Raw genomic sequence first — 6,590 nt, 5'->3', positions numbered from 1 at the left:
TCCCAGCTTTGTCTGTGTGAATTACAGCTCCTGTAGCTCATGCGTGGCCCACACGGGTCTTCTGCTGAGCCCCAGTTGCAGCATCTTCAGATTAACCCTAATTCTGAGTTGTCCTTTGTCTCTGATGTGGCTCAGGGGACTCAGGCTTGGTGGGGCTCCTCTTGGTCCCCTGGTATTCCTTCTCTCAGCCTGCCTTAGGGTTCAAAGTAGGAGTCTCTCTTTCATTAATCCCCTTTATTGATACCACCAAAGACAAGCTTGATGTCCCATTTCGTGACATGGGAAGATGAGCAAAACAAGAGATAGCAAAAAGAGCAAACAGGGGAAGTGACAAATGAAACAAAGTTCTTGAGTTGCGTCCTCTGATCCATTGTTCCTGAATCCCGCCGAGGAACTAACTAGATGCGGGACTAACTAGATTTGAGTCCTTTATTAATACTTGGGGATGTGCGGTACATACAATTAACAGCATCACGCCAGTTACGGAAGTACAGGAACCAAGAATGTACTTCGAACGAGGGTCTCAGAGCAACTTCAGATGTTGTCTGCTCTGAACCTCCACAAAAACCCAACTCTGACACACGTAGACAGACAATATAACAATTTCACTTTGAAATGGTTCTTTAAAAAAATGACAAGAATTAATAGTTCGAACCCTATAGAGTGTGAGATGTGGCAAGTCTCTCGGTGCCATGGCACTGCTGTAAGAGGCCAGCTCAGGCATTTGAAGGTCAGACAGAGTTAAGAACCAGCTGGGATGAGAGGAAGAGGTTTGATTTTCAGTGTCGAGAGATAACAGATGGTCCAAGTGGATGCTTTCAGTCCAGGCTCAGTATGGGTCCTGCAGGAATCCATCAGATAAATACAGTTTATAAACCAGAAGGCGGAAAACTGCCAGCCACTCATTTGTGTCACTGATTCTAACAGGCAGACACCGATGCCCCAGGGGTCTTGCTCTATTTAGAGGAGGGTTCCTCCTCCCTGGCAGGCATGATAATAGTTGCCTCGTTTGCCTCTGGAACACCTTTTCGTCTTTGAGATTCTCCAAACCGGGTGGTACAGGTCATTTGGCATAATCCCCTCCAGGAATCCTTCCTTCAGCTCTGGTGTGTTCCAGGAGCAATTCAGTTGTCAGAGTCATACAGCAGTGCCTGCATGTGAATCTAGGCCATCTAATTGCGGAACCCCTCCCCCTCACTCTATCTGTGCACCTCTGCACAGCCTCGCTGATTGCTTTAGGCAGTTACTTGTTCCTACTCTGTGCTCCCTCACCTGCCCCTGTGCTAGTTCCTCTCAAGACATTATCAATAAGTGCTAATTACTATCCAAATACAAATTCCCCTAAAACCCAAAGTCTTTGAGGATAGGAACTGGGTTGTTATGAACAGGTGCTCAGTATATGTTAAATCACTAAATGAACATTGGTAGTAAGATTCTAGACTTGATTTTGGAAGAGGAGGTGATTGTCTTTATGAAACTAGCATGGGAACAATTGTTAGAAGCCAAGATCTCTCTTCCTTCCTTACCCAGCTAAGACCCTGTGTGCAGCTTCTCAGTGATAGCTGTACTTGCCATTTTTGGACACCAGGGAGCGCCACTAATAACACAGCCCAAACTCAGGGATTTAAACTTTTGTGGCAGATTTAGGACTCTATTATACTTCTACTGGAGACACTGTCACTTTCCAAATGAAAGCTATTGGTAACCAGAAACTCTGTGGTGTAGAGGAATGACAGCCAGAGATAAGACAGCTGGTTCATAGAGAACACCCTTTTATTATACACTTTTATTGAGTACTGGCTATGTACTGGGTAAAGTCAGCCTGGGAGAATATGGATGAAATTCAGTCCTTGATGAACTCAGAAGCTAATGGGGAAGACAGATACTTATGAGAGAATCATAATCCAGTTATATAAGTACTCTAAGGTATAGCAGAAGACTGAGACACAGGGCAAGTCAGAGAAGGTGCCAAAGGAGGGAAGGGGTATTTTTTTTTCTTTTTTGGACTAATCATAACTTTTGGTTCACGCTATGCTGTCATCATTGGTCAAGGCATAGATGCTTTTCTTTCACTGGAGCTGAGACTTGAAGACTAGAGAGAAAATCCCAAAGGAGAGAGCTTGATATGGTGGCCTCAACCTCATTTTCTTAATGGTTAAAAGAGCATTAAAAGAGGTTAAAGAGCAGAGCTCTTTTGAAGGAGGGATGAGATAATAGATGTGAACCTCTTGCATATAGTGAAAGAGGCATGACAATTGTTAATCCAATTTGATTTAACCAACATCTGCACAAAATCAGGAGCAAGGCCCCAAGAGCAATTGGGATTAACCCTAATTCTGAGTTGTCCTTTGTCTCTGATGTGGCTCAGGGGACTCAGGCTTGGTGGGGCTCCTCTTGGTCCCCTGATGTTCCCTCTGTCAGCCTGCCTTAGGGTTCAAAGTAGGAGTCTCTCTTTCATTACTCCCCTTTATTGCTACCACCAAAGACGAGTCTGATGTCCCATTTCGTGACATAGCAAGATGAGTAAAACAGGAGATAGCAAAAAGAGCAAACAGGGGTGTAAGGAAAAGGCTTAGTGTATAGGTTTTAAAAAGACAGAGAGGGGCACCTGGGTGTCTTGGTTAAGCTTCTGATTCTTGATTTCGGCTCATGTCATGATCTTGTGGTTTGTGGGCTCAGGCCGTGCATCCTGCTCTATGCTGATGGTGTAGAGCCTGCTTGGCATTCTCTGTCTCCTTCCCTCTCTCCTCCCTGCACATGTGCCCTCTCTACAAATAAATAAAGAAACATTTAAAAAAAAGAAAAAGAAAAAGGCAGAGAGGTGGACAAAAAAAAACCTCTTTGGTTCCTCCTTCCATCGTAATGTGATGAGGGGTTCTTGCAGAGACTGCACTCACATGAGGACCCAACTAGGAGGCTATTGAGGTGAGAGTCACAGCTTCAGATCCAGGAAGATCCATGAGGTCTCAGGATTTCCCTGTTTTGTAGAATATTAAAGCCAAACTGGATTAATAATCTGGTACTTATCCATTCTATAGTTGCAGAGAGGAGACTGAGATCCAGAGGAAACTGGCTTTTCTGATGTTACATCATGATCTTGCTGGCAGAGAGAAAACCAAAATGTTTCTCCTGTTATCCAGGCCATGGCTTTGGTTCCCACATACCATTTATTCTTATTTTTAATTGTGGTAAATTACACATAACATAAAGTTTACCTTCTCTAACATTTTTTTTAAAGTTTATTTACTTATTTTGAGAGAGAGATAAAGAGCAGGGACAGAGAGAGAGAGAGAGAGAGAGAGAGAGAGAAAATCCCAAGCAGGCTCTGCACTGTCAGCATGAAGCCTGATGTGGGGCTTGAATCCACAGACCATGAGATCATGACCAGAACCAAAACCAAGAGTTGGACCCTCAACCAACTGAGCCACCAGGTGCTCCAGCTTTTTCACCATTTCTAACTGTACAGTTCAGTCATGTAAGGTGCATGCACATTGTTTGGCACCCTGTCTCCAGAACACTTTTTCATCTTCAAAACCTGAAACTATATTTATTAAACAATTCCCTATACTCTCCTGGCAACCACTATCCTATTTTCTGACCCTCTGAGTTTCACTCTAGGAACCTTATAGAAATAGAATCATACAGTATTTTTTTTTTTGTGACCAGCTTACTTTACTTAGCATAATGTCCTCAAGTTTCATCCATGTTGTAGCATGTAGAATTTCCTTCCTTTTTGAGGCTGAATGATATTCCACTTTATCTATTTACCACATTTTGCTTATTCATTTGTCTGTCCACGGACACTCAGACTGCTTCTACATTTTGGCAATTGTGAATAGTGTGGCTATGAACATGGTTATACAAATATCTCTTTGAGGGACGTCTGTGTAACTCAGTCAGTTAAGCATCTGACTTTTGATTTCGGCTTGAATCATGATCTCCTGGTTGTGAGACTGAGCCCGCATTAGGGCTCTGTGCTGACAGTATTGAGTCTGCTCAGGATTCTCCCTCTCTCCCTCCCTCTCGGCCCCTCCACATTGTGTGCTCATGCACGCTCTCTTTCTCTCTCTCTCTCAAAATGAATAAACATATTTTTTTAAAGTTTCAAATATCTCTTTGAACTGCTTTCAACTTTTTTGAGTATATATTCAGAAGTTGAATTGCTGGATTAAATGCTAATTCTACTTTCAGTTACGAGACACCATTTTAACCTTATAGAAATGCAGCATGCTCTGAGAGGTTCAAGTTCTTGATGTGAATTGGTAACAGACCCTCACTTCCTGTCTTCAAGACCCAAGCTTTTTGTATCAAATGGGTTATGCACCCATACTCCCAAAGAAATCATGTGGTACTTAAGAGAAATAATGTAGTCTAATTTAAAGGAAGTTAAGCATGCGTTACTTTCTTTTTCTCTGGTGTGTTCTCTTAGACAAATGAGTGAACAGGCAGGTTGGCTTAGGCAAAAATTACAAACTAGCAATCTGAGTGATTAATTTATGCTACAAATGTGTTTTGTGTGGCCTATACAGGGTTTTTACTTAAAAATTGCTAGTACTGAAAAAAGGTATGTCATATAAAAGTCCAGCTTTCAATCTTCTTTTAATGCTCCAGCAATTCAAAGCCCGTCACCTTCCTGCCTGCTCTCCCACCTCCCTATTATCCTACCTACTTCTCTCAGTTATACTATCTATCTGCCATTGGAGCTTAAGACCCCTGACTCAGAGCATATGTCTAACAGAACCTAGGTCAGGGACTCATCTTCTGTTCTGGCCAATTTCCTAGCACAGAGTTGTTATTCAAGAAATATTTTGGTGGTCAAATGAGTTAACTCATGTCCACCAGCTTTTACTGAGCACTTACTATGTGCAGAGCTGCTGACTGGATCCTCCTTTCTCAGAAATGAATAAAGCAGAGTTCCACTGACCTCTGAAAACTCAATCTTATGGGGTGGAGGAAGGCAGACATTAGTATGAACCAACTCTGGACCAGAGGTGCTGGTCAGAAGTGGAGCTTCTGAGGAGAAGACCTTGCACTGTGTGTGGAAAGAAGGAGAGGACAACTATATGAGGAACTAGCGGTAGGAGGGGAGAGAAGCCACAGCAGATACAAAGGCCTGGTGGTGAAGGTTCAGTGTGTTTGAGGAACTTTAAAGAAGGCCGGTGCGACTGAAGCTTAAGAAGAGTGGGGGAGAGTGGTAGTAGATGACGTTAGACATGTATTTTTATATTAACAGCCTAACCCTTAAGCCAGGCAGTTGTTGGGCAAATCCCCCCGTTCCCGGTCTTCAGACTGCTCGCTCAGAACAGGTAGCTGGCTTAGCACCGTCAGTCAGAGGAGGGCCTGGGGCTGATCCCTTCCCCTGCCTCCGGTGCCAAGGACAGGGTAGGGCACAGAGCAGGTTTTAGTAAAGATCTGCTGACAGCATACTCGAGAGAGAACAGGAAATGCAGGCTCCGTTGAAGGAGGCCCAGGCGCGGCTCTCTCTTGATTGGGGCACTCATTCTAAGTCGCTAACACCTCCTCCAAGCGACACAGGGAGCTGGAAGAGTGAGAGGCAGAGAGGAACCAGCCACAGGCCCTACCCACAAAAACCTCAAAGGGGAGGGGATTTGAAGGGCAGGTAGTAAAATGGGCTATGACAGTTAAGGGAGGTCATCCGACTTCGTTTGGATGAGGCGGGGAGAAGGGTCAGGAAGGCAGATAGGTCCTTTAGTCGAGACGTAAGGGATGTGTAGGGCAATTTTACGTATAGCGTTTCGTACGTTTCATTTTGTTTTCTGGGCATCATTTCCTCTGAAGGCACTCGCAGTCCCTAATGGGCAGCCCCGGGGCGGGTCCTTGCTTCAATCCCCAACCCTCTGCAAAGGGGCAGGGCCTCCCAGGAGCAGCACCCAGATTTGTCCGCCAGGGGCCGCTGCGCTCGGGTGACTAAGCGCGCAGGTTCCTAAACGGCAGAGAGGAGGAAGCTGATTGGCTGCGCGGTGCGGCGGGCGGGCGGAGCCTGAAAGCCGGACCGGGGTGGGGGGCTGGGAGCGTGCCCCTGGCCCAACCGGGCCAGGCCGTTGTCGCTTTACGAATCCCGGGACTGCAATCATTGTGCTGGGGGCCTCTGTCCAACCCTGCTCTAGAGCTGAGGCGACTGGAGCAGCAGGAGATCCGGAGATCCGGAGATCCCGGCAGGGCAGTTACTGCCGCCGTCGCCGCAGGCCTGGGTTACCNGGGATCCCGGAGCCGCCCGCGCCCGCGGGGACCTTCGAGTTGCACGCCCTCTCCCAGCCTGTGCTGCTCGCGGCTACTCGGCGGGGCGAGGCCAGGTGCCCCCCTCTTCCCCTTCCTTCCCTCCCTCCCCCACTCTGGTGCCCGCGGGAGATCCCGCCCGTCCGCCCCCCTCCCGCAGAGGTGTAGTCCGCTGCGGTGCTGACAGCGGCCCCGCAGCCACCCTGTCCAAACTCTCCGGAAGCGGCCGGAGCAGACCCGGCGCTCAGGCCGCCGCAGCTCCCGCGGACCCACTGTTGGACCGGAGGCACCCGCCCTCCTCCCGCGCCCAAACTTGGAGCACTTGACCTTTGGCTGTCGGAGGAGGCAAGCCG

This window comes from Crocuta crocuta, unplaced genomic scaffold (genome assembly GCF_008692635.1).
Source record: "Crocuta crocuta isolate KB4526 unplaced genomic scaffold, BGI_CrCroc_1.0 scaffold306, whole genome shotgun sequence".
NCBI classification, from domain to species: domain Eukaryota; kingdom Metazoa; phylum Chordata; class Mammalia; order Carnivora; family Hyaenidae; genus Crocuta; species Crocuta crocuta.
Note: the sequence above shows the minus strand (reverse complement) of the source record.